The sequence below is a fragment of the Ambystoma mexicanum genome, chromosome 8, assembly GCF_040938575.1.
Source record: "Ambystoma mexicanum isolate Mex_15411 chromosome 8, UKY_AmexF1_1, whole genome shotgun sequence".
Lineage (NCBI taxonomy): Eukaryota > Metazoa > Chordata > Amphibia > Caudata > Ambystomatidae > Ambystoma > Ambystoma mexicanum.
In genome coordinates, this window is record NC_090929.1 from 1,498,120,610 (window position 1) to 1,498,147,446 (window position 26,837).

Genomic DNA, 26,837 nt, shown 5'->3' on the forward strand with positions numbered 1-26,837 from the left:
ACACGTCCCCGCCCGTGCTCAATAACGTGTTGATGCAGGTGCAGACAGGTTCACAGGGGGGGGGGCTCTCCCACACCGTCCAGCGAATCTCCAGGCCTCTCATGAGCCGCAGCTCACAGTGAATTTGTATGGAGCCGCAGCGCAGGGGAAGGCGGGGCTCTCCCTCCTTCTTATCCTCGATGGCACCCAACTCCACGACGGCTCCACGTCGGTGGGTTGCACAGGTGCCCCACGTTGCCAGGAAGCCTCGGTGGGGGTCTGCTACTCACTCCTGGGGCGTCTGGGGGGGCTCAGATCCCATAAACGGCGCCCTGTGGAGGAGACGTGCAGAGATGCGTCAGCGCATATCTGCGCCCCCTGGTGGATCCCCTGCTACGTTTTTTAACAACATTACGACACTTGTGTAATACGAAAACACTCCCACATCTCGTCACATAACCAACCCTAATGATATTGTACACCTTTTTTGGATGACGTTCCTCTCCAGCGTAGCCAAATGCGCCTGTAAGCACCTACGTGCCGTGACGCAGACTTGAAAGTGAACATACAGCGACGTACAACGTAGCACGTTACATTTTGAAATAATAAACTGGTTTTTAAAAGAAAACTATTAACATTTTAGAATTTGTAAAGTATTTTTATTTCACAATAAACTGTCTGAGACCATCGGACTATTCCCATTTTCAATCAAATAGTAACTTTGTTTCTTTGGTCGTCATCGAAAATGTAAATGGTGAGGCACACGTTGTTCTTTTCCCATACACAAAGTATTCGTTTTCGATAAAGCAACCGCTTCGGTCGCACAGTGATTTCCAAGACGTCGGCATGACCTTCGGCCTACACCACCATAAAAGATGTTATGTCACTCCTAATGGCCACTGCAGCGTATGGACAAATGGGTCCTGCGCGATCGTCTCACAAAACAGTGACGGATAGGCAGCCGGTCACGAGTAGGTGCATCTGGCGTGCAAATAAGCCATCACTTGGCATCTGGAATCCATGGCAATCACAGTAAGGCAGGATGTAGCTGTTCGGCGAAAACATAACAGAAAATACGTATCAATACCCAACCTTTAGCAAACAATTTAAAAAAAGACAAAAAGAACGTGGAAACTGATACACATATCGATGTGGTCATACATGACAGTTTAAATATTAGCGTTGAACATGGGTGAATCTAGTGATAGCTTACAAATGCCGAGAATCTACACTCTCCATAACAAAACAAAAAGGACAACTACACAGAAAGATACTACTTCAATTACATTGCCAAAATTAATGTTCAGGTAATTAAAAAAAATTAAATGTCGGGATTGCAAAAAAGACAAAAATAACCTGGAAACTGATACACAAAGCGATATGGTCATACATGACATTTCTTTTACAGTTGAACATGGGTGAATCTAGTGATAGCCTACAAACGCTGAGAATCTGCACTCTCCATAAGTAAAAAAAAATGCCAACTACACAGAAAGATAGTACTTCAGTTACATTGTCAACATTATTGTTCTGGTAATAAAAAATTAAAACTCGGTCCGGTGTAGAGTCGTCAAAAGTAAACTACACAATATTTACCGTCTCCATTGTCTTCGTTAAACTCAGACAGCAATGTATTTGCACCAAAGAATCTTCTTGAACTGATATTACATGTGCCTTAAAAACGTTTTTAATACAAAACCTTATAAAATGGTATTTTTTGCAAACTTTCACTCCATGCATTCTTACTGAATTTTCCCTTTCGCTCAAGGTCAAAAAAAATTGACCCTTATGGGTTCAGTCGGATGCGTGGCCCTACTGAGCTCGCAACCAAAAAGAAAAGCAAGTGATCTTCACTCAGAATGCAAATACATTCTGACTTTGCAACAACATATCAGAATGCATTCATGAGAACCGCTACTCCCATACACTTGCAGACCCGCTGTTTCCATCAAACAGTGCAGGTGGCTGCCTCAGATTTCAAACTCTAGGACGCCAGTCTGACTGCAATATTATTTTAAATACATTGTAACACAGACGCAGTAATTCTTTGCTGTATATTGAGCAGCAACTTCCAATTTACCGTATGACTCTGGTGACAAGAAAACACCACTTTTTGACTTCCTGCTGCCACATCCCATCCCACCCTCACTAACCCTCACCTTCTGAAACAGTATTTCATAAGTTTAACAAGTGCAATGGTGTGTTTTATATGTGTTAGCGGCGATGTCCGCGTGCACCAAAACACGAATGAAAGATGGCGGGCGCAGCGAAAGAATCTGATGACTTCACGCTGTCCCACACCCAATCAGTGAACGCGTCACATGTTCGCGGACATGACGCTACGGATTAGCTAATCGGTATCTTGTCCACGGAGCGAACAGGGAAGTGTGACCGCGGAGGGGACAAAGATATTACTCATTTTTTTAGACATACTTTTTGGTCGTTTTAAAGAAAACTACTGGACGGATTGGCGCCAAATTTACAAAAGCACGCTTTCGGGACCAAGGTCCTCCTCCTGCCGCAAATTTGGAGAAAATCCGTCCATCGGTTTGGGCTGTAGGCCTGCGCAAAGTTTTTCCCCCATTCACTCTATGGGAAAAAAAAGACGTTTTGGGACCCCCCCCTAGACCAAACATCACCAAACCTTACACAAAAAAAAAATCAGAGTAATATATATATATTATATATTTGCTAAACTCATAGGAAGAGCACTTCACTTTTTCGGCGGCTTATAACTTCGCTCCCCCTGGACAATCCTCACCGAACTTTGCAAAAAAAGTATATGGCACGCTCTAATTTTTTTCGCCAACTTTGTTGAGGTTTCGGGCACGGGGGCAGAGTTATAGGGGTCCCAAAGATTTTTTTTCTTCCATAGACTGAATTGGCAAAACTTTGCGCACGGCTACAACCCGAACGGCTGGACGGATTTGCACCAAATTTGCAGCGGGGGTTTGGGTCAGAAAGCGTGCTTGTGTGTGTTTGGTGGGAATCCGATAAGTACTTTTGTTGCAAACAACTGAAATGTATGTCTCTAAAAATGTGTGATATCTGGGCCCGCTCTGCGGACCCATTTCCCTGTTCGCTCCGTGGACAGAAGTGTTATTGGCTTGCGGTACGGCGTGCTGTCGGAGAACTTTGGACACGGCCGGTGGTTGGCTGGAGGGAAGCATGCTCTGCATCAACATTGTTTGGCAAACGCCGCCATGGTGTATCGGAGGACAGTGCACCGGCGGAAGGGTCTGCAAAATATACCGTACGCTATGTGTTGGCAGCAAGAAGGGAGGGAAAGAGTTGGGGAGTGAGAAGTGGTTCATGTGACATATGTAAATAGGTGGAAGACGATGGAGGAGTGGCTCCAGCATTTGTGCGTATTGCGCCAATTCGCGGGTACCTAGACCGGCAACTCCTTTGTGTGGTGATTGGAGGCAGCCGTCTTAACGGCACCAAAGCTTCTGCCGCGACCTGTTTGCGGCGACCTCGTTCCGTGGTGAGTGGTGGCAGGTGAATTTCAGAAGGGGAGGGAATTGCACATGGCATAGGTTGGGTGGGAGCGCGGATGCCTGTTCTATGCGGATGGATAGCGGTAGTTGGGTACATGGTGGCATGCATGGGTGCATGCAGTTGCGGTCGGTCTGTTGAAGGATCAGACTATTGGGTGCATGGCCGAAGGTTGTAGGCCGTATGCCATGCAATCGAGCCTAGGGCTTCAGAACACCCACCGAAGCAATGCATGTCTGACTCTGCATCCAGTAGAGGGTGCTGTTTGCATAGTTTGGTGTGTGCAGATTGGTTGGAGTAGGGCCAATGTTGTGAACAGTATGTGGGTAGGTTGGCAGTGACAATACTTTGTGAATGGACGGGGGTTCGCCCATAGTATGTGAATGAAAGTGCATAGGGGTGCCGGAGACAGTGTTTTCTTTCTACATTATGGTTACTGTTGCAATGTTTTGCTGCATAGCTCCATGGTGGTGCGCAGGTTGTGTAAGTGTGGTGGTGGCAGTGGTGTGTATGTGGATTGTCGTACTTGGTGACATGGTGACATGCATGGTGGCATTACATTGGAGTGGGTGTGTTCAAGGCCTAGACTATTTGGGTGCATGGCCGTAGGCCGTAGCCATGCACTCAAGAGCCTAGGACTTGAGCACACTCACGGCAGTAAGGCATTTTTGAGTCTGCATCAGTTAGAGGGTGGAAACCTGCTGTTAGAACATGGTAAAGTTTTTGATGTGTGGTTGAAGATGGTGCAGTGAAAAGTCACGCAGTGTGGGCACTGGGTGCAGTGTTTGCATACTGTCAGTATGGAATAGGGTATGGTTGAAGTGCAGCTTATAAGTCTGTGGATAGTGTGCTGTGTGCAGATTGGTTGGAGTAGGGGCAATGTTGTAAACATTTTGTGGTTAGGTTGGCAGTGACACAATACTTTGTGAATCGAAGTCGGTAAGGCCATAGTATGTGAATGAAAGTGCATAGGGGTGCTGGAGACAGTTATGTTTGCAGATTATGGCAACTGTTGCATTTTACGCTGTACAGCTCCACTGCGGTGCAGAGGTTGTGTAGGAGTGCTGGTACCAGTGGTGCATATGTGCATTGTGGTAGTTGGCGACATGCTCACATGCATGGTGGTTGCATTACAGTGCAGTAATGTTGTCTAAGGAGCACACCTACTGCAGCAATGCAGGTTTGACAGTGCACAATGTAGACGGGTTACAGCAACACACGCAAGTTAAAACGCGTGTATTGAGAGTTTCATGGTTGTGGTGATAGTTGGAACATGCTACACTATTTGCTGTACGGCAGGAGATGGTGCAGTGAGAAGTTGTGCAGTGTGGCCACAGGGTGCAATGTTTCTATACTGCGAGTATGGAAGAGGGTATGGTTAAAGTGCATCTTCTATGTGCTTGGTTAATCTGCTGTGTGCAGATTTGTTGAAGTAGGCCCAATGTTGTGTAAATGTTGTGGCGAGGTTGGCAGTGACAATACTTTGTGAATGGCAGTGGAAAGGGGTGGTGGAGGCCGTGGTATGTTTGTGGATTGTGCTAATTGTGATTTAAGAAATAATCACAAGAACTCAGTTGGATGCGCTCCAAAATTCAAATTTTATATCATGCAAGTATATTTCATTGACATGTATCCAATAATATCATCAAATGAGTATTGTGCACCATGACATAACATTTCATTGCAGATCTTGCAATTGGTTGTCATTTCCATATCCTCGAACACTTGGTCAAACAAAAATTGTGTTTCCATGTCATGGTTGTTTTGCCCTTTTGTTTCCCTTTTTTATTCCCCTCTACACGTGTTTCCCCATCTTTCCAGATGGTTCTTCAGGAGGGATTCCTATTGCTAATATTCATTAATTGTCTATTCAGGTGTTTTCGAAAATGTTTTTATCTATCGCATATTATTGGATCAAGTAAGTATAAAGGAGTAACATAACAGTAACAACTCATGTGACCAATCAACACGGGCCCTGAACAATATGAATAATTGAGATGCATTTTTCTTGTTCCCAGAATACAGATTAAGAACTATAATCCAAAAACATTTTCGAAAACTCATGAATATAAATATATATATATATACACACGCGCACGAACCATAAAGAAAAGGGTGCCGAGAAAAAGCCATTTGCTCATTATCGCCTATACACATACGATGCCGGGTTGGTATGCACAATCATGGCCCTTGCATATCAAATAATGTTAGCAATTACAAACGTTGTTTACGAATCGGTACTAAGGGACCATAAAAGCGCATGCTGCACACTCCTGTACATCCAAGGCCACTAATGGCCCGATCCACGTAATGGTAAGCGTTTTCAATTAACAGTGGGGGCAACAACAGCTTCGGAAGCAGGTTCTCAGCAATTTCAAACTGCCCAATACTTCCCCACATGTAATGGCACCCACGATAGTTTGGACACTCTTCAGATTGACGGTGCTGCTGGAGCTGGAGAGGCAGTGTGCAGGAGACCACCGCCAAGCGCCTACTTGCATTTCTCCATCTTCCTGCGCTGCCTCCCATCTCCTGATCACAGCCTTAAAATGCGTGCACAAGATGCCAGTGGTTAAGGCTACTTTTTTTCTGGACAGCAAGTGGTTCACATCCCCTTCTTTAAGCAGCCGACCTAGAATCACTGGTAACATGCTTTTGTTATGATGAGCTTGGACTACGGACATGCACTGCACGTACAGCTTACTTGCTGCTACGTTGGAAACAGAAGCTGGTTCAGAATGTAGCTGCAACTTTATTTTCTTTGAATGGCCATTTGTGAGCACATGGGTATCACAGAGCTTGAAGAGCAAATAGGAGAAAACGAATCAGACTCGAAGAAGATTATTGAAAAAGAAACGTTTTCAATACTTTTTGAAAGGTCAGTAGTTTAATGATCCTGCAAATCTCAATGGGTAAGGTGTCTCAAATTTCCATCCCATGAACATGCAATGAACGACTTTGGAGTTTTTCCTGTTTAAAATGAGGAATAGAAAGAAGGAAGAGTTTATTTTCGAAGTTGAGGTTTCAGCTGGGTGTATGCCATGAGATGTTTTCTTTTAGATAAACTGGCCCTTGACATTTGGTCTTTTTTTTTTTATTAGCAGAAGGTCTTGACATGGACTCCAGCATGAACTATGTGAGCCAGATTTCTTACAACTGGCGAGATGTGAGAACCATCCGGACACATTGATCGCAAGTCTAGCTGTGGCATTCAGAAGTACCTGGAGACATGCACGGATGCTCGTTCTTGAGCCCATCTCCTGTGGCAGGGTTAGGGGGATGACCCTATCAAGGGGTGACACGGACCCCTCCTGACCCCAGGTTGCGGCCTACCGTGGAGTATGCCAGAGCCGATCCTACCTCAGAGCCAGGGTAAGGAAGTCACTCAATGCATTGCTGTTTGGTTTCTGGCCGAGTCCTTTTTGGTGTGTTTTAGGACCACAAGAACAAAAACCAGAGCAGCAGCAGAGTACCACAACGAATTGCATGGAGAAACCACCTCTCAAAGATAAGGCAGCAGAGATGCCGGTAACTAGGAAGCAGAGAAAATGTGACCTACAAAAGTCGAGCAGAAACAGAACACCAAACAAACACTGTGCTTACCGAAGCACAGAGACTGCCCAAAACGCCACACAGGGAGAGGGGGAGGGGGAGGGGCTAAGCTGGGGTTTTCAAACTGTGCAGAGGAATGACCCAACGCCGGGGGAAATGAGAGTAGATTGGCCCCTGGAGTCAGGTGGGACCAGAGGGCATTGAAGGGTAGGAAATGGGAAAATCCAGGAAATCGCTGGTAAAAAACAACCCATAGTAGAGAGCAAGCGTAAAAGGTGCTCAGTGAGGTCAGGAGGTATAGCGGTGGACCGAGAGACCAGGCAGAGGACAGAAGGCAGAGCTTAGTGCAGAGGAGTCTATTGTGTTGGTAGATGCGAGTGCTGGTAAGGTGTTGATGCGAGCGCTGATAAGGTGTTGACTTTGAGAGAGTGCTACCACAGGAGAGTGAGGCTTGTTTATGATTGTGAGACAGGAGAGTGAGTGGGAGGGAAATAGAGGGTGTAGAGAAAGTAAGGGTGGTTGAAGACCGGATGGAGTAGTTGGTGGATGGGAGGGGGCAGAAGCTTGATTGAAGATCAGAAGGATGAAAAAGTATAGAAGAGGGGCCAGGAGAGACAGAAACCGGTGGGAGGAGAAAAGAAGGACCACCGAGGAGCAAGAAACCGAGGAGCAAGGAGAGGTGAGAGAGGACAGTTTGGAGTAAGAAGAGAGAAGGAATGAGAGCTAGGAAGATCAGAGGTAGAGAAATGGAGAGAAGGAGGGAGACCGAGGGGAACAGAAGGTAGAGCTAGGTAGGATGCAATCAGGGAGAAGAGAGGGTGTCCATGAAGGCACAAACCCAGTCCTGAACCATACAGATATGATCCTGAAGATATAGGATACCCTTAAGCGATCCTGGAGGGAGACAGATGGAAAAGGCCTCAGGTCTTTAGGTTATCGCCATAAACTGAAGAATATCGGAGAATAGGGGGTTACCTTTCTCTAGTCTTAGCTACCACACTAAGGATTAGGGAATCCTGGGCTAGGACGGGTGGAGCCCAGAAACATCTGAGGGACCAGTTCGGGATCCCAGTTAGAACTGGTCCCCGTTAGATAGGACTTTAAGGAAACCATCATATGAAGAGAAAAATCTGTTTTGAAAGATTGTTAATATAAATCATCGAACCATCTCTTGGAATTGGGAGATCATTGAAGCCATCTGTGACAGTACACACCAATCAATACAACTGAAATGGTTACAGGTCTTCCTACATAAAAAGGGGCACGTTTGCTTGATGAGCTTCAGGCAGTAGGATAACAAACTCACCATGGCACTGGCTTGAGATGACATTGACAATGTGGAATCCAGCATAATGCACAAGGATTCAATTGTGTCCACTGTATCAATATTTATATCAGAAATGTGGATACAGATTTGGCATCTTAATGGTCTGTGTAAAGCGAAGAAACTCTGGTTCAGTTTGATTCAAGCTCAGGCAATCATCTCTCATCCATGCCTCTATCTGGTTAAACAGGGCCTGAACGTGCTCTATAGTGCTGCAGGCTTGTCAGCCATTCCCAGTAGGGTCGGAGTGCCATCTGCATAATTGTGGAAATCTGTTCACGCTTGGTTCTTTATCATAATTTTCAAGGTAAAGTAGAGGACGGCCTTTAAAGCTTCGCAGGAAGCACGATCACCATCCCTTTTGGTCCTTGCAGCGTTCCAAAAAGGGACTATGAACCAAGTATGAAGGCCATGGGCATTTCATCCAATAATGGGTGGAATTAACTTTCACGTCGCTGTCCCTTTTTCTCCTTGCTCTTTTGTCCAGTTTGTAGCTCTTGCAATAACTCAATACCTTCACCCCAACCGAGGTTTCCCACAACAGTGGCACCATAAGCCATCTTTGTCTAAGACACTAGCCGTCTGTAGTTGGGGTTGGAACCTGATGAGAGGATCTTTGGTGTCCATATCGGACTCTAGTGTGGACATCAAAAAGGCAGGTTGAAAGAGTTTGGTACAATTCAGCAATGCTTCTTCCTGGCACTTAGTTGAGCATTAATTAGAAATTAAGGGAGGTGCTATATACAAACTCTTATGAAACATGCCTCTGGTCCAACTGACTGGGGCTTGCTTTGGGAGGCCCTTGGTTTGCAGATATTCCAGGAAAGCGACAAAAGAGAGAAACAGACTATCTCCGAGATGGGATTGGAGACACTTATGTGCTTTTACTCTATTAGCCACTGAAGCCCCAGGTGGAGAAAGCCTTGCTTAAGCTACTCTTTTAAAGAAAAGGGTATAAGAACTGTATTTGTATACTTACTTGTTTTATTTCCACAGTATAACCATAAAGCATTAAAATCACACCATTAATTTATCATAAAAACAATCAAATGTGAATATGCAAATCCAACGCTCACAAGTGTTATGATCCATAGAACGTGTCCCTTTTGGACTTCCTGGTCTCTGTCACAACGGGGCTTGCACTCCTTGGTACTTCCAACATGGCCGTCTAACGTGGTACGCTCTCCACCAGCCTCCACATCAGACGTAGCTCATTCTACAAAGAGACCACACCCCCGCGGCCCAGCACGTCTCAACGCTACCGCTTTCAGTGGCTTGACGTGTGCTCTGTAGTTCGCTGTAACTAATCTCTTGTTTCCTGGTTCCTGGACCCTCAATTTCCCCCTCTTCCCTTCCTCCCTCCTTACTCTGCCCCGATTCCTGGATCTCGTGTACCGACTCCGAGTACACCTCCCACGTTTCCTGGACTTCCCAGAGACTCCGAGTACCCCTGGACGCTGAACGCACGCTGGAACCAGAAGAGGCTTGTGCAGGCTTGTACAAAACCCGATCCGTACGTAAGAAGGCTCCTTCCAAGAATTCCTGCAAGGATCGAACTCAGGTGAGAAAGGGGGGAAATTCGTGACAGCAAGGGGGGCACACGTACAAGCTAAAGAAGTAACGCAAAAACACGAGGGGTGATGTCACGACACACATATATCACACCTATATTTTAACTAGCGCTCCACACGTTAGGGAGTAGGGCACTGCACACGAAAGGACAGGCGCAAAAACACAGAACTTAAATGTATTAGGATACATGGTGTACTCTCCTGCCAGGTTTCTTTTCCCTCATATATATCAGTGCCTTTGGCTATTCCGTATATATATTTTTTATGTTGATGTACTTCACACACTGTCCAACTTGACCTTGCCTGGTATGCTCTCTTGTGATGACTTTCTTATATAAATACACTTGCAACTTGAATCTGCAAGGTAAACTCTCCTTTCAGGGCTTTCCTCATTTGAACACACTTGCAACTTGAATCTGCCTGGTATACTCGCCTACCAGGGCTTTTCTCATATGTATAGTGCATACTTGCAAACTTGACAGTCTCTTTTATTTGTTTTGTTCTGTCTCTAAGAAATATTGAATCTCATGTTCTTTCTCATATGCTTCATTTACTTTTATTTGTCTTCGGTAGGATTGCCAAAATGCCCCAGTGTCCCAGCTTCCCTTGGGTGGAATCACTGGCTCTCTGTGGCATGTGTCGTTTCTCCTGTGGCAAGCCTGCAACAACTCTTCGGGCATTCCACTCCCTCTCTCTGGGTTAGCTGCCTCTGCGGCTTCTGCGCCTCTCGCGGCTCCCACTCACCTGCTCAGAGTTTCTCCATGTTCGGGCAGAGTGGAGGCTGCCTTGCGGTACCCGAGAATGCTCAAGATACTTTCTTCCTCTTCTGGCATCCTCGCAGCATACCATCTCCTGCAGTCTGCTCACCTCCACTTCTTCTGCAAGCCAACTGGATCCACTGACATCGCACCAGCCCAGCGGTCCCTCGGTCGGCACACAGGACAAGGCTTCTCCAGCCAGTGTCTCTCGGTCAGCTGGTTCAGCGGTTTAAATGTCCCGACATCACCTATGTGCTTGCAACAACTAGAGCGCAGCTTGTGCTCTTGGCCGTCATTGATCTTCATTACTCGGCTCAGCTTCCTCATTACAGTACTTCTGTATTGAGGGCAAGGGAAGTCAGTTCTTGATGACTTTTATGCAGAGTTTGGGAAAGTATTTTCAGTAACCCTCATAGGTATGTGAGGGGAAGTTATGACAATATGCCATTAAGGCATGAGGAATGGAGAGGGAATCCTCAAAAGAAAAAGGGGATTATATCTTGTTCAATGAAGTTGTATCACTCCCCTGAGGGTTGCCTTCCCCCATGTGATCCTCCATCATATAGCCGCCCGAAGGGTCAGGATCAGGTAGCGGCTGCCGTCCCAAGGCCACATGGGGAGAGGTCACTGCTGGGAAATGAGTGACAACACCATTGATTCATCACATTGCCAAGGGCCTCGGCAGCAAGAACAGTAGTAAATGAGAATTAAATACAAATAATTCAGTTTCACCAACGGTGTCCTGCACAGTTTTTTCTACCTAGAGCTGGCAGGATGCAAGAGAGGAGACAGGGAGCGAACAGGTGCAGCGGGGCAAGGGAGAAGATGCAATCAGGGGACTGGGATATGGTGTTTGAGAGACTGTAATAATGCCACTAAACTTGTTGCTCATAGTTCCATTGGATAGATTCAGTGGGATCCTGTGGCTAGCACCATCTTCAACAAAGGGGCCCAATCCGCATTGAGTGATTTAAGAACCTGTACCTTAGCGGTTGCCAACCAATGGCATGCCAGAGCTACTGTAGGTCAGCAGATAATGATGTAATTGAGGGAAGGGACGCTTAAGGGTCACGATGTCATGAAGGGGCATTGAGAGATCTTCCAGGATATGTTTATACCCCATCAGGACATGTAATGTATATGAATTTATAGGGGTCCCAATGACAACCCACCAATTATGTATTAGCACATCTGCAAAATGTTAACGATTGACAAAGTATGCTAATATGAGATTTCCTTGCTTAAATATTGCAGCTCTTTTGGGCGGAGAGGAGAATGTATTTCAGTTACGATCCATAGAGCTGTCTGTTCTCCCGGTCGACTGTTCAATAAAGCCGGGTTTTTTCTTGCACAGCACAATGTGCTCTTCCTTTGGATTAATTTTTTATTTTTCTTGGACCACCCCTGGAGACCCGTGATCTACATTTGGAGGCCCCAGCGAGATATCCAGTCTTCTCGGAGGCTTGAACGTGCTCTCTGCCGCACTCTGTGGAGGAACGGTGTGGCCCCTCAAGACAACAAAGGGCACTCATGAGGCAGTCCGATAGACAACAGAGTTCCCAAATGTTCTGCCTGATCCCGGTGGGCCGGGCGCTGCGGGGCTAAGTGCAGGCTGGTGGGGAAGAGACTCAGCACCGAGAGGATTCAGTTTTTGAAAATAGAGGTTGTATTGAGGTTGAGTTTTTGGGAATTTGGGAATTTATTAATTATTTGTGATATCAATGTCATAGTAGTGTGTATGGGAGCTCCTCACAGTTTTTTTCTTTACTGAGGAAAGATGATGTCATTTGTAGTTGAAGTATTGTGGAAACTTCTTGAGAGAGAAAAGGCTGTAAGCTAGTTAGAGATAAAATGTGGGGATCTCCTCAGTAAAAGGAAGGGCAGCGTGACATAGATTTAGAGATATTGGGCCTCATTCCGAGTTGGGCACAAAGGGATTACCGGCTCCGGTAAGGACACCGGTGCCGGTAATCCCTTTGCACCCTATTCCGAGGTCCCTTAGCGGGTCCCGCTATGAGTGCTAGGTTTTACCAGGCGCCCTTAGCGGGAGCCGCAAAGGGACCAGGGAGCAAATAACAGTACCGCAAATCGCGGTACCGTTATTAGCTTCCTCCCCATTCCCATTGAGCCCTATGGGGATTGCCTTTTTCAATGGGGACTTACCGGTCCCTCCAGGGTCGGAATGGACCGGTAAGTCCCCATTGAACCAGGTCGGAGTCGGTACCGGTATGGGAGGTAGTCATGGCGCAAATAGCGCCATGACTACCCCCATACTCGGAATGAGGCCTATTGTGTCGGCCTGATGAGTGTGGACCAAAACTTGTATATTGTATTGGAAGTGTATGTGAGTATTATTTACGGAAGGGGAATATTGTGGTTAGGGGTGTGGGCGTAAGATTGTGTAGAAGCGTATGATGTGGTTTGGGTGAGAACAACAAACTACTTAACCCAGATAATGTCCTTTCAATTGGATGTTCCTCCCACTCGTTTCTCACCTTTGATATCTCCTTCCTGCATCAGCTGCTTCAGAAAAACGGTTCTCTCAGTAGAGGGCACTGTGCGTCAACTCAATGCTCCTCTGCCTACTCTCAAAACAGCGAAAGGGCCGACCCCTTCAACCTTGAGTCGTCGAATGGGACTGATGTGCCACGCCAAACGGCTTTGCTGCCACTTTGGATGTTTGGCATTTTTCCAAGCTATCATCTGCTTTACTTTCAAATAGATGGGAACCATCGAAAGACATATGCACTTTCCATTTTTAATGAGGTTTACGAAAACCACCCCTTTCCTCCACTTCTAGAATATGTTTGCAGCCATAGCTATGACATCCCATAGCGTGAAGGAAAACTTGGCCAGGGCACAAGTAGTGTTAATGGATTTTAACGCCATCCTACTGGCAGAGAAAACCCTTAGCCAGTTTCTCAAATCTTTTGTCATCCCCATCAGGTGGTATAGTTGGGTAGGCAGCAGCCCTAGATGTTGAGGTAGAAGCCTGCCCCAACAAATTTTCGGGAGTTGGCCGTTCGGGTGCGGGTCCACACTTAAAGATTTGTACTTTCTAGTGAGGTTTTTACTGCAGCGTTGGTATCTGGGGATTCCCAATTGGCCACCACTCTCTACTCTTTAGGATCCTTTTGAGGACATGTATCTAAAATATCGGTAAGGTCATCCTGCTGGTAAACTGTGGCAGGCCTTCCCCAGCCCAGATACTCTGTTGCCCTATTCATAAGTGACCTGTAAAATGCCTCTTCATGATCAGAAGTTGATCAGAAGTTGTTCCATCCTGGACTCTTCTAAAATCAGAGCCTCAGGAACATTTTGGGTCCCAAACTCAAGCCCAAAAGTAGGGGTGTCTTGGTCAGAAGGCTCATCCTCCTCAAAAATGGAAGACATCGGCTTAAAAAAAGTCTTTCTTCGGAAGAGGTTTCAAAACTTTCATTGGCTTCAAAGAACCCGACCCGTTACTTAATGGAATAGCAGAGGAATGAGACCTAGATCGTTCCCTGCCTCGAGGCTCTGAGTCTACTTGAGGGGTCCAAGGCTTTGAACCCGGGCTCGAAGGTGTGCAATCTGAAACCTTGACAACACCTTCTTGGCCTAACGAGGCACAATGGGGTCATGGGCGATCTTCGGCTCTTTGGTAGGGGCGGGAGAAGACCCCTTCTAAAATATTTTTAACATCTGGAGCCGAAAATCCTCCCACTCTGCCTTGGAGGCCGGCTTACCTGGGATAGTGACTTTGCGTTCGGGAGAGGAGTCGGAAGACGTAGAACTAGACCTATGCCCTTTTTTGGCCTTTTTCAGAGAAGTCGAGGAAGACGAGTGGTGCATACAGCTTCTAGACCGCAAGCTCTCTCAAAGGAGAATTGGATAAGGACCTACCTGCAGCAAATTTCCCCCTACCTCCCTTTTAGCACCTTTTTATCATGAACTGTCAGGAACTGCAGTCTTCTGCTCTTTTCCTCAGACACCAGAGGCAAATGTGGTGCATGTCCGTGATGGACATCTTCGCCCCACAATTCGCACACTTCTTAAAGCCGGTCTTAAGAATCGACTTTTCGAAAAACAGCTATGGATACGATGACAATAACTGTGCAGCGGAAAAACAGAACTGAAGTAACGGGCGCAGTGCATGCTACATATTCAGTCGGTGACGTCATGCTTGAGAGCGGATGGAGGGCGTCGAGGAGAATCGAGTCGACGACACAAGGCAGCCTCTATTGAGAGAAACTAATTCCAAAGCAGCTGACGCTGGAAGGAGATTTCAAAGATGAGGAATTTGTGGGAGGTCACAATCCATTCAAAGTGTGGAGTTGGGAAGTAAGAAATCAGTGGTAGGAGGTGTTGATGTGTTTTGTATTTGTGTTATATTAGAAATATTATTTGAGCCTTGTACAAGTGAAAAGAATAACGTTTGACACTGTAGCCAAAAGTGGGATCTAAATTGACAATAGGAAGTCCATGACTGTGAGAACAGCGTGGGAGGACAGCAAAAGCGAGGGGGTTGATTGGAATAATGGAGACTCATTTGGCATGAACGGAGACTGTGTTGTCACTTTGTGCTTGCCTGCAATGAAAGAAACAAAGGAAGGTGTACCTCTCCATAATATTAAACTGGCAGAGCACCACAAAGAGAAGAAAGAAAATTAACCTGTAATGAGAAATGCACTCAACCATACACAATTCTAAGGGAATACCTGATAGCAGATCATAATCAACAATTAAGACATGGGAGAAAATAAAAAAACACCTCAAACCTTTATTTAGTGACTGTATTTCAACAGCTTTACAAAGGCCAACACTGAACCAATGACCAAGTTAATTACATTCAAAAGATTAACTTGAGAAGAAATAGCCTGCTGATGGGAGATGGCTACTCATACTGCACACCTCATGGTAGATTGTGTCACACAAGGTCTACACATTTCCCCATTTCCTTCATATGAGCTGGATGATGTTGACCTTTTACATTAAATTGTAGCATACCATGCTTACATTTTTTATAACCATGATTACAGTATACTTACTACTAACTGAAAGATCACATTGTAAAGTTGAAAATTACATCACATAATTTTTTTATTTTATTGTCTAAAGCGCGGACCTAGCTCGAGAGCAGCAGAGCGTTGTACCTAGTGTGGGAAGCCAGCATTTGGGCTGCCATTTTTTATTTGTAGTGCAGTGCTGGTTGGTCTGTGCTTCGGAATGTGCATCCATTGGAATTAGTCCTTGTCCAGGTGTTGTTGAGTCATGTTTTGAGAGATTTGCAAAATTGGAGAATTGTGGGGGTATTCCGATCTGTCACTGGGATCGAATTCCAGAAGGTGGGTGCATGACAAGAGAAGGACTGTTTTGCGGGTCCCCTCTTTGGAGACAAGTTACAATTCAAGCTGGTTAGTCGATTTGCTGCATAAGGAACACGTGCCACCAGATATGTGGAGCTTAGCCACCAGGTACGCTGGTGTGCTACTCGTGACTGCTTTGTAGATGAAACATGCAGTATTATACACTATGCTGGCTTGGAGTGGAAGCCAATGTAGTTCAGGTAGGATGGGGGTAATTCGGTCAAATTTCCGTGCTCCCATAATAAGACGTTCTGCAGCGTGGTGGACTGCTTTTAGGGAAGCCAAGTAAGCAGCTGGGAGCCCCGTCAGGAGAGCATTTCCCACATCGTTGTGCAAGACCACAAGGGCCTGCACTATGGTCCGGAAGTCCTGCAGCAGGATGAAAAGATTTTTCAAAGGGTAGAAATTCTGAGCCAGGCTAATTGGGCCTTTTTGGTTATGTTTTTCTGGAAGGACAGATTTGCTGAGTCTGAGAGTTGTGGATCAAATCCAACAAGGAGCATATCACTGACCCATTGTTGGACAAGTTGTGTTTTAAGCAGGCGGACCGATGAGGATGAATTCAGTCTTGGATCGGTTAATTTGAGGTAGAAGTGGACATCTAGGAATGGAAGATGGATAGTCAATTGCACAGACGAATGATGCCCTGCATGCTATTTACTCTCAAGTACAACTGAGTATCGTTTGTGTACTGGTGGATGGCTACAGTGGGATATTTGAGGAGAGGGCCCAGATACTCCATGTAAACGTTAAAAGGGATTTGTAACCTGGAGCCGGTTAGAACGCAACAAGTTCATCTGGACAGCCTTGTGTCTGCCTGAGAGGTAGCTGGTAAAACAATTCAGGACAGTGCCAGAGAATCCCATACTGTCAGCAAGGAGGGAGGGAAGAATGCAGTGGTCAACAGTGTCTAATGTAGCCGAGAGGTCAAGGACGAGGAGGCAAGAGTCGCACTTATCCATGATTTGGAGAGCATCATCCACCATCTGGATGGTGGCGGTTTCAATTCTACACTTTGGGCGGAACCATGACTGATAGTCAATTAGGAGGTAGAGTTGTTCGATTCTCGCGAGTTGTGTAGCAACGACTTTTTCCAAGATTTTGCCAATACACAGGAGGTTCTTAATGGGCGTTGTCGTCTAGATCTAGGGTTGGTTTTGTCAAAAGAGGTAATATGAGACCAGTCTTGAGGGTGTCCGGGAATTAGCTTTCTGCGAGGGAGGCAATGATGGTGCTGAGGAGCGCATGGAGCGCTGGGCCAGTCAATCGCTTTATGATCTCGTCAGATTGAGAAGTAGGATTGAGAGAACCAATCATTTTTAGGAGATCTGGGCGAAAGAGGAGAGAATTGATTCGATTGTCTCTCAGATTGTGTCTATTTTTTCAATAAATTGATTGTCGCATGTTTCTGGTCCCTCAGGGTTGGGTGAGGGCTTGGTACTATAATTTGCTACTTCAAAGAGGGCTTTGCTCCTGTTAGAGGCTGCCCCAATGGTGGTGGAGTAGTAAGCAGCTTTGGCCTCAGTAATCAGAATCCTACGGTTTGAGAACATAGATATGAGATCGGTGAGGTCTTCCTCAAGATATGGTTTATGTGCTACCCGTTCCTAAAGGGTTCCGACTGAGTGTTTGCTGGAGGCTAGCTCAGGGGTCTGCCACGAGGCGCATAGTTTGGTCCTAGCCCTGTGCGATTTTCAGGTGGGGTGGGCGGGAGAGGGAGTCCATCAGTTTCATAGCAGAGTTGCTGAATAATTCCAGGAGGCCTGATACATTCCCTGTGGTGGGGAAATCTGCAAAGTTTGCTTCTAGCTCACCGACCAGGAAGGTTTTGAATGAGCGGTGTTGATTGAGGGGGCGTTTAGCCTGACTTTTGTGAGCTGTAGTCGATTGGGTGACTGATAATGGGATGGCAGCGTTGTCAGACCGGTCAAGTGGAAAAGGGTCTGCACAGGTGATGCAGGGGGATGATGTGAAGACTAAGTCTAGGGTGTTGCTTTTGTTGTGCGTGGGGGAGAGCACAATTTGCTTCTTAAGGTCCATGGAAGGGCTCAGTGCGAAAAGCATACTTCGAGTGTGGTTGTCAGTCTGTGACTTTGGGATGTTAAAATCACCAAGAAAGACATTATTAAAGGTGCTAATTTGACAGAGAAGAGTAAGTTGGGAGATGTCTGCAATGAAAGTGTCGCTCCTGTGAGGTGGTCTGTAGATGAGGTGGAAGGTACTGGATTGCTTGTGCTATAGAGGAAACATGCAGGCAAGTGATTCAAATGAGCTTGTTCTGGGAGAAGGGTTGATGGAGCATGGCCAATCACTTCTGTGGATGACTGCCATTCGGCCTCCTGCCCTTCCTGGCCGGTCAGCATGTTGAATGAGATGGCTTTGGGGTAGGAGGGCATCGAAAACATTCGGTGAGGATGGAGTAAACCTTGTTTCAGTGATGAAAAGGGCATCAAGGTTGTTGTACGAGATGAGGTCAACGAACTCTGCAGCGCAAGCTACTGCCGAGCATGAATTGGTCAACATGAGAGGGCATGCTGGAGGTTCTGGTCCGTGGGTATTGGATGGGACATGGGCAATATTGATGACGCTTCGCTAGGGTAGCTTGCTGGGGCTGCCCAGGGCACTTGGCCATTCGAACCCTAGGGAGAGTGGGGATGGGCTGTGGAGGGAGGAGACACATAGTGATGTTTTTTGGCGAGTAGTAGTAGTAGCGATTAGTAGGTGAAATGCAGGATAGCGGGTCAGGCCATTGGCCCTATCAGGCTTGAACAGGCACAAACAGGTGAGGTCCTCGTCATTGCACATCCTTTGCTGAGAACGCTGGTGAGGATGACGTCAGTGATGATGACGCCTAAGGGGAACTGATTAAATAGGTGGTAGGCAGAGCAACTGAGTGGCAGGGCCTAGTCATGTGACCAGCAGCCAACTCAATGCCATCTGCCTGGAGCTGGCCTTCAGTGTCTTGGAAGGCACAACAACTCGAGGTGGGCAGAGCTACTGAGTGGAAGGGCCTGCTTACGTGACCAGCAGACTGCTCAATGCTGTTTCACTAATCTAAAAACAAAAACTAACATTCAACGTGTAGAATGACCAAATAATGAACGAAAATAGTCAATAGATTTGAATCAGAATTTGAAGCAACTAAACATTGAAAATGTAGGTCAGATGCAAAGGACTACGACACGAAAGGGTTCGAAAATGAGGGGAGCTGGGTGCTATTTAGCGCCTGCTTATAGCTTAGAAGAGCCTGGTTAGCTTGGCACCAACAGCTACCACAAGCTCCTTTTGGCTCCACAGACCAACCGCTGCTGAACAAACATGCCTATGCGAATTTAACTCTTTGTGTTTGGAACAATCTATAAATGCATATTAGGACACCTCTACACAACGTTTAAAGCTTTATGGGTAATAAATAATGGACACAATTATATATATGCATCTTATGTGGAAGTTAAGGTTTGCAAATGCTATGTACTGGCTCCTAGTTTCCCAGTGGTAGCTCCTGGTCACTGATTAATGAAGGATACCCAGGAGCCACTTTTAACTCCTGCTAATCCAATCTGAATTTTCGAGCCCTGTCACTGGCAGAAAAAAACAGCGTTTGAAACAAAAAATGCAATGCCAAACCAAATCTGGGAACAGTAAACATGCTTTCCTAATGTGTGAAATTCTTGAGACATACTACTCCAGCATGTGGCCTAAAGAGTGTACTTGTGCTTGACAAACAGCTACCAGGAGCGACATTTAACTTGCCAGACCAACTGGTGAGATATAAATATACTTAAGTGACATTAATTGTGTGTGTTTGTTAAGGTTCACAAAGGCCCATTAGTACACATCCTAAGACGTTTAAAGCATAATGGAACACATATAATGGATGGAAAGTTATGGTTTGGATCTCATGTGAAGTTAGATTTGTACCAACTATATACTAGCTCCTACTTAGTGGGTGAAGACTGATACCCAGAAGTAGCGTTTAGCTCCTGCTCATCAAATCCTTGTTTTGAGCCTTGAGCCATGCCTCTCCATTTTCCTCTCCAGGAAACTCTGGCGCAGAATCCAGTGAATGGGAAAGTACTGATCAAAACACATCAGAATTCCTAAATATGGGGAAGAAATGTGAGGCTGCAAGCCACTGGCTCAGTCACCAACACATGGGGAAGACAATGGCCTATTTGTCCCTCAAGAAGAACACCTTTATCCTAACGGGGGTGCTGGTCCCCAGATGGCAAGTGATGTATCGCCTATCTAAGAGGTATAGATCAAAGAGAAAGCTGTCCCACAAATTGTGTGGGCAGTATTCAGAAAAAAACATTTAATTTCAGCAAGGGAGCAACAAAGTCCAGTGTAAAACCAGCACATGAATTTCAACAAAAGGTCATGTGATTAGATCCTGTGAGAAACAGCTGCGGAGCTAGACATGTGGTAGTTGGTGCCATAGGAATTTCAGTGCTATTTCTATTCACCCTTAGGCTACAATTTCGCCACATGCGGGTGGTGTTTCTTCTGAATACTGCCTGCACAATTGATGAGAACTAGGGACAGTTTTCTCTTTGATCTATACCTCTTAGATAGGCAATACATCACTCGCCATCTAGGGACAGGCACCCCCGTTAGGATAAGGGTGCTCTTCTTGAGGGACAGATAGGCCATTGCCTTGCCCATTTGTTATGCAATTTTGTTTTGAATGTCATTTGTTTGACCTTTGTACTTTTTCCTCCCAAAGAACCGTTTAGGTTGTGTTTTGATAACTGTTACGTAATGGTTAGGGAAGGCAGTTGTTTTCAGTTTTCTTTCTTTTTTCTAAATAATCCCTGTTATCGAATGTCAGACACCAACACATAGTACATCACTGCTTACTCGCCAAGCAGCAATTAACACTAGCCAGTGGCCTGGTCCCAGCTACCATAATCAATAGCCCTTTAGTGAAACTACAGAGATGCAGACATAGCAACCACAATATTCTGAGCAGGAAGCAAGTCAGCTTCCAAGAGCTGCACAAATACAACAGAAACAGAAGTGTCTGTCGGGAAAGTAGAAATTGCAGAAAGACATATCGGATCTGAACGGAAGATGTCAATATTCAACATGCCAGCAAAATACCAACACAAGCAGAAATCTTATCACTAAATAGGCTTTCTGTCATACCACCAAGACCCCCAGACTGTACTCAAAGAGAAGTTGACGTTGTCAAGGCGTGTCAAACTAGAACTAAAGGGATTCTTCAAAATTACAGAACATACTGCCACCAAATGTGATCCTTTTTCAGAGTTGGCAGTTGAAGACCTTTTATTACTAATTACCGTTGCAGAACACCAAGAGGTTTCCTTGCATTGCTACTAACATCAATATGTCCGATGCAAATGGCTTAAAAACAATGATCCAACTCTACAACAGTCTTTACTCTCAACGATTAGCTCTTGGAATAGATCCAAGAACCTGTGACAGCAAATCACTAAACTAACGAGAAGCAGGACATGCGCAGCAAACCTGAACAGAAAATATTTCAATTCTGGTAAAAGAAGCCAACAAAGGCAGCACCATTATTACAATGAGCAAGACAGACTATGTCAATGAAGGAAGACTATAACCTTTGGCCTTATAAGAAATTACTCACAAATCCCCTGCCTCAGACCTCAAGAAACGATTGAAAACAACTGGAGGAATGGACAAGCCAAGTTCTCGTAAACAAGAAAACTTCGGAACTTAGAATGCCAAAATTCAACCATAGACACTGCTTACCAAAACACAAAAAGGACAGAAATATATGCCCCATGTGGATCCATAATCTCTGGGGTTGAATCACTTATTCTTACTGAAGCTACATCCAAATACACAGACCATGTGCTATACAGGATTCAAGAATGTCCTTTGGCCTAAACATTGTGATTCTTGATGTTAGTTCTGCTTACGCCAGTATTAGACACAAGTGAGACAGCCACCACTTTCCAAAAATGTGCTTAGATATGTTGCTAGTACATAATGGAATGATTTTAAAAATTGATGAATTCATATGAGCACACAAAATCTTTTGATTACATCTACAGATCTAGGGGCCGGCCATGGGGGGACAAATTTACCGAAATATATGCCAATCTTTTAACACTTTCTTATCACCATCAAACATGTTTATTTGACAGTAACCATTGCAATCATAAAAACACAATAAATAGTCTGGAGATAAAAACAATACATTCTGAAATAAGAAAGCTACTGCAGTCAATATGTTCTAAAACGTTTCCTGTTCAAATAGACTTCAGACGGGCCAATTTATTAAAACAATTCATAACTATAGTTGGTAAAAAAGCTGTACACAAAAATAGAACAAAAAAAAACTCAGTACCCAAGGCGCACATCCTAACTTGAAACATAATAAGGAGGATATAATTTTAACATGTTGTTTCAAGATTGCCTTTTATTGAGAGAAGGACTCAAATAATAAAGTCCAGCCAATGTGTGAAGTCTCCACCATTAGCAGAAAATAAAATGCTGGGCGACATTATAGATGCCAGACTCCCTCAAAATAATTCTCAGGGTGCTCTAATAGAGGCAGAAGAATAGAAAATGCAATAAGTCTTCAAACAGGACAGCTAGTCTCTCCATCCTTTCCCTTTCAGACAGCTGATACAACTTTTAGCAGCAAGCAATGTAGTCTTGCTCTCATGATGTGACACCTTTCTATCAGGTAATTGCTCCATGCCAATAAGCACAGTTGGCTGAACATATGTAAGTGTGATTGGAATGTTTTTAATTCATTGGTGTCGCTGTGGGCATGAATAAAAAGCCTAAAAGTGAGTCTTTAGTTTAATGAAATACATTTCTTCAGTGGGATTATGTTAATTTATTTTTAGAAAAAGGGTACGTGTGTAACAAATCCAGAAGATCGAGATGGCAAGATTTTGCTAAAAAGAGAATGAAAATGGGTCAATGTTGCTTTATTCTTGTTCCACATTTTTATCAGGGAAACCCGGTTCTAAGGAATTATCTTTGAGAAATCCTAGATTCAGTTCACAGTGCATGGTGAAATTAGATATTGAACGCTGTACGTTTAAAATGTTCTTTACAAATTCATTTTCAATACATTTCTTTTGTATCAAGTGTCTGTGGTCACTGGTCAAAAGACCTTTACACTGAACACATCACATCAGATATAAAACTTTACAATTATAATTCATCAGAAATGAGATGTAATGCATAAGAAACATCAGCAAGTTAAGGTATGACAACCATTAACTTAATAAAACAAAACACATTATTTACACATAAGTATACAAACAAATTTGCCTCGGGACGATTATTCCAGAGGCTATGCCTTATATCTTGCAAAGTAGAATTTTTTATGCTTTGAAGAGAAGGATGGGCTCATAGGGCAGGCAAAGTTTTTTCCACTTTTTGCCAAACATGAAATGCAGCGGCAGTTGTTAGCATAGATCTTGCAAAATATATGGCATTCCAGAATGCGTCAGATGTATAATCCCTACATTCTGGATATCCCTTTTTGTACAGGAAATGGAGCCTGCTACATTGCGTGAGCAGTGCCGTGCTGATTCCACAGCTTCCCTGCAGAGGCGTCATAAATGCTCATTTTTTGCCAGGCCAGCCCAGGCCCCAATATTTTCGTAAACAGGCAGCGTAGCTAAACGTAGGGACAGAATAAGATGAACCAATTGAGGGGAGTAAGTATTGACCAAATAGTCACAAGGAGTGTTTAAATTCAAGCCCTGGGTGGAAGAAGATATTTGCTCTTACTTGCAAGATAATCAATGGACTGAGAATGCTCATAGTCCCTAGATTTTCTGCCAAAGTCCATAGCATGGACTTCTCCCAATGAACTGGACAAGGCTTTCATGCCTATATTCCTGCAATGGTTTAGAAAACTTGTTTGCATTTCAGAAAACCAAATGCTGCGCCCACAGTAACGTGAGTGAACGTTAGCTGGATGTAAGAGTCTACCAATTTCGCTGAAACAAAATGGTACCCCACAATTTACAGACAGACATTACGCAGAGTATGTGCAAAGAAGGCAGTCCCAGTTCTAAACGCAGGGCTTCAACTGGTACAGAGTTAGGAATGCCAAAGAATGATCTAAGAAGCTTGGCCTCCAGTTTCTTAAGCCAGGTTACTGATCCCAGTGACAACGTTTCCAAAGCGTACAGGATGCCAGGAACTATGGATAACCTATATGCAGACAACTTTGCCTGCATAGATCGCCCCCTCCCCGTCTATCACATTTTTCAGAGTTAACCATTTTGTCCATGCCATGGAGGAAACTGCTCCTCCATGACTGGAACCATTCAAATTGTGTGAAATGTGCATACCAAGATATTTATAGGTCTCAACTTGTTCCAAGCTGCAAACTCCCAATTGCCAGGTAAACCTCTTCCCGATAGGCACCGTTGCCAATGGTCATGATTTTAGTTTTGCCTCTATTAAGACTGAGAACGTTAAGATCAGCGTATTCCGCCAATGTGGTCAGTGAGCACTGAAGGCACAATGGAGTGCTGTCAAATATAATGGTATTGTCCACATAAGTCAAACAGCGCAACTTCTCACCGGATAGCTAGGTGGAATATTGTAATGGAGTGAGATCTGGAATGCCCCATAGGTTCAAGCCAAATCTTGCAACTGCAGGCTTTCATGAATGGGATATTCCACCAATAGTCTGCTGCGTTTTAGCACCTTTTGTTTAGCGATCTGGGATATGTATTTATTCTGTAAATTGGTTTATACAAATAAAATCTTACACCCATTCCATAGAATACAGAATAACATTGTTTAGGACACTTTTACATACACCACGCAAAACCAGATCATTCTGCAAACGTCATTATTTTGGGCAGTTACACGGTTATACACATCTCTTGAGGACAATGTGCCTTTCATGCTTTTCATGAACAAAAGCATGTACACTTGTGGCTTGACAATGTACTTAAGAGTTACGAAAACAAACTTCTTGGATCGAACTAAACATGCCAAGGACAATTCCCTAGAATATCCTCTTTCACAAAGAAACATCAGTAAACTCCTCCTTCACACAAGCAGCAGCTGCCCTACCAATCTCAAAATATATTCGCTAATGGGAATTCTCGCGAATACAGATAAACTGCAGCAAGCGAATATCCTTTGCCACATTTCTCAACAAAGGATATCAGATAAACAAAAATCAGTAGTACCAGATCTGGAAATAGTAAACAAAACAGGAAGTAAGAGTTACTCAACACACTTACACAGGTTGACTGACAAAATCAGATTAATAACCCTAAATAATGCTAACAGCAATAACATGTATTGCATTATTGGCAAATAATGGAACATTCTATGAATGAAGACATCAAGAGTGAACCCTATGAAACTCATCCATCACATATCAAAGCTAAAACACTTGGGACCAGATAACCTGGAACCGCTCAAAAGTTGGCCCTGGCGACCTGTCAACAATAGAGCATGCATAAATTTGCACATGCTTTTGGAGTCCTGGAAGCAGTGGGCCAACAAGGTACGGAAGAGAGGGAGGGGAAGTCAGTTGGAAGGTAAGGATGATGGGGAGGAGGAGGAGAACAAAGTCATAGGACCAACAGGAAAGGGGCATGTCAGGAGCCGAGTGGTCGCAAGGGGTCCCCCACATGAAGTCAGGGAGTCTGTTCGTGGAAAGGAGCAGGCCTCGCATTAGAAAATGGGTCAACAACAGAACGGGTCCATGCAAAGTGCTTCCCGCAGAACCAGAGAAACCGTGCTTCAACAAAAATGGCCTGTGGGAAAAGCATATGCAAGCAATTAGCCCAAGCTTTCCAGAAATAACCAACTTCTAGTAACCAGGCATCATGGGCACCACTGTTAGCATCAGGTTGTTACAATTGTGGCAAGTATGTTATCCGACAACACATCAAAAATGGAAAAAAGACCTTCAAAGATCCCCTTTGCCAGATACATATAATCAAATAATTAATTACCCAACATCCCAAATGCACCAACCCCACCCTGTACCATAGAAAAATAGAAGCATTATGGATAAATGTAATAGATATCGGTCACATTGAACTAAATACAAATCTATAAATGTTTTTCTCAGTAAACGTTCATTAAGAAAGTATACATTTGAGCAAATGGATCCATCCTCAAAAATGTCACCTTCTAGTGACCCACAAACAGTCTACACTGCATGCATCGATGTATCTTTATTTTTCTCTCCTTCACACAAGTAGTACTTAACCCACACTTTGTTAAACGTTTCTGACTCAACTAACTCCTCGATTTCACCTCCATGCCAGAAATGTATGGCCACAATACCCTATATGTAGCGAAGCCATTAGATATCCATCATGGGATTATAGTTGCCTACAATTCTTTCTTAGATGGACTATCAGGACCCCCATTTCTGACTGCTTTAGTTAATTGATACACGTGCTTCTTACAAGTCGGGTGCAGCTCTTCCCCCGCTTGCTGGCTGTCTTTCTCACGCCTTCACCCCATTTTGCATTACAACCTCTAAAATATAGAATAGTTGGACACTACCAAAAAACATATTTAACTATACACTGCAGAGACAGTAGGCTTTTTTCCCCTGGATAAACATTGCAAGGCACTACTGCAATAAACCGAGTATTTGGAGTTTTACCCAACTACATTTCTTATAATCTCAATATGTATTATTAATCAAGTAAATCTGTAATTTAACTAAAACTATGTCCAAAAATACATTCTCAGCACGGTGCACTCCAAATTTCACAAACTTCACTGGCGCAACCTTTAATAAATGGAGCACATGTCAACCTACGTACCCACGAACCTCAGTATTTTTTCCATTTACATC

General features: G+C 44.5%; 1 protein-coding gene across 2 annotated transcripts in view; it reads right to left on the minus strand.

Annotated features, from left to right (window-relative positions):
• ARL3 (ARF like GTPase 3) overlaps window positions 1–26,837 on the minus strand; it is a 444,006-nt gene that overhangs the window by 367,888 nt on the left and 49,281 nt on the right. The window lies entirely within an intron of this gene.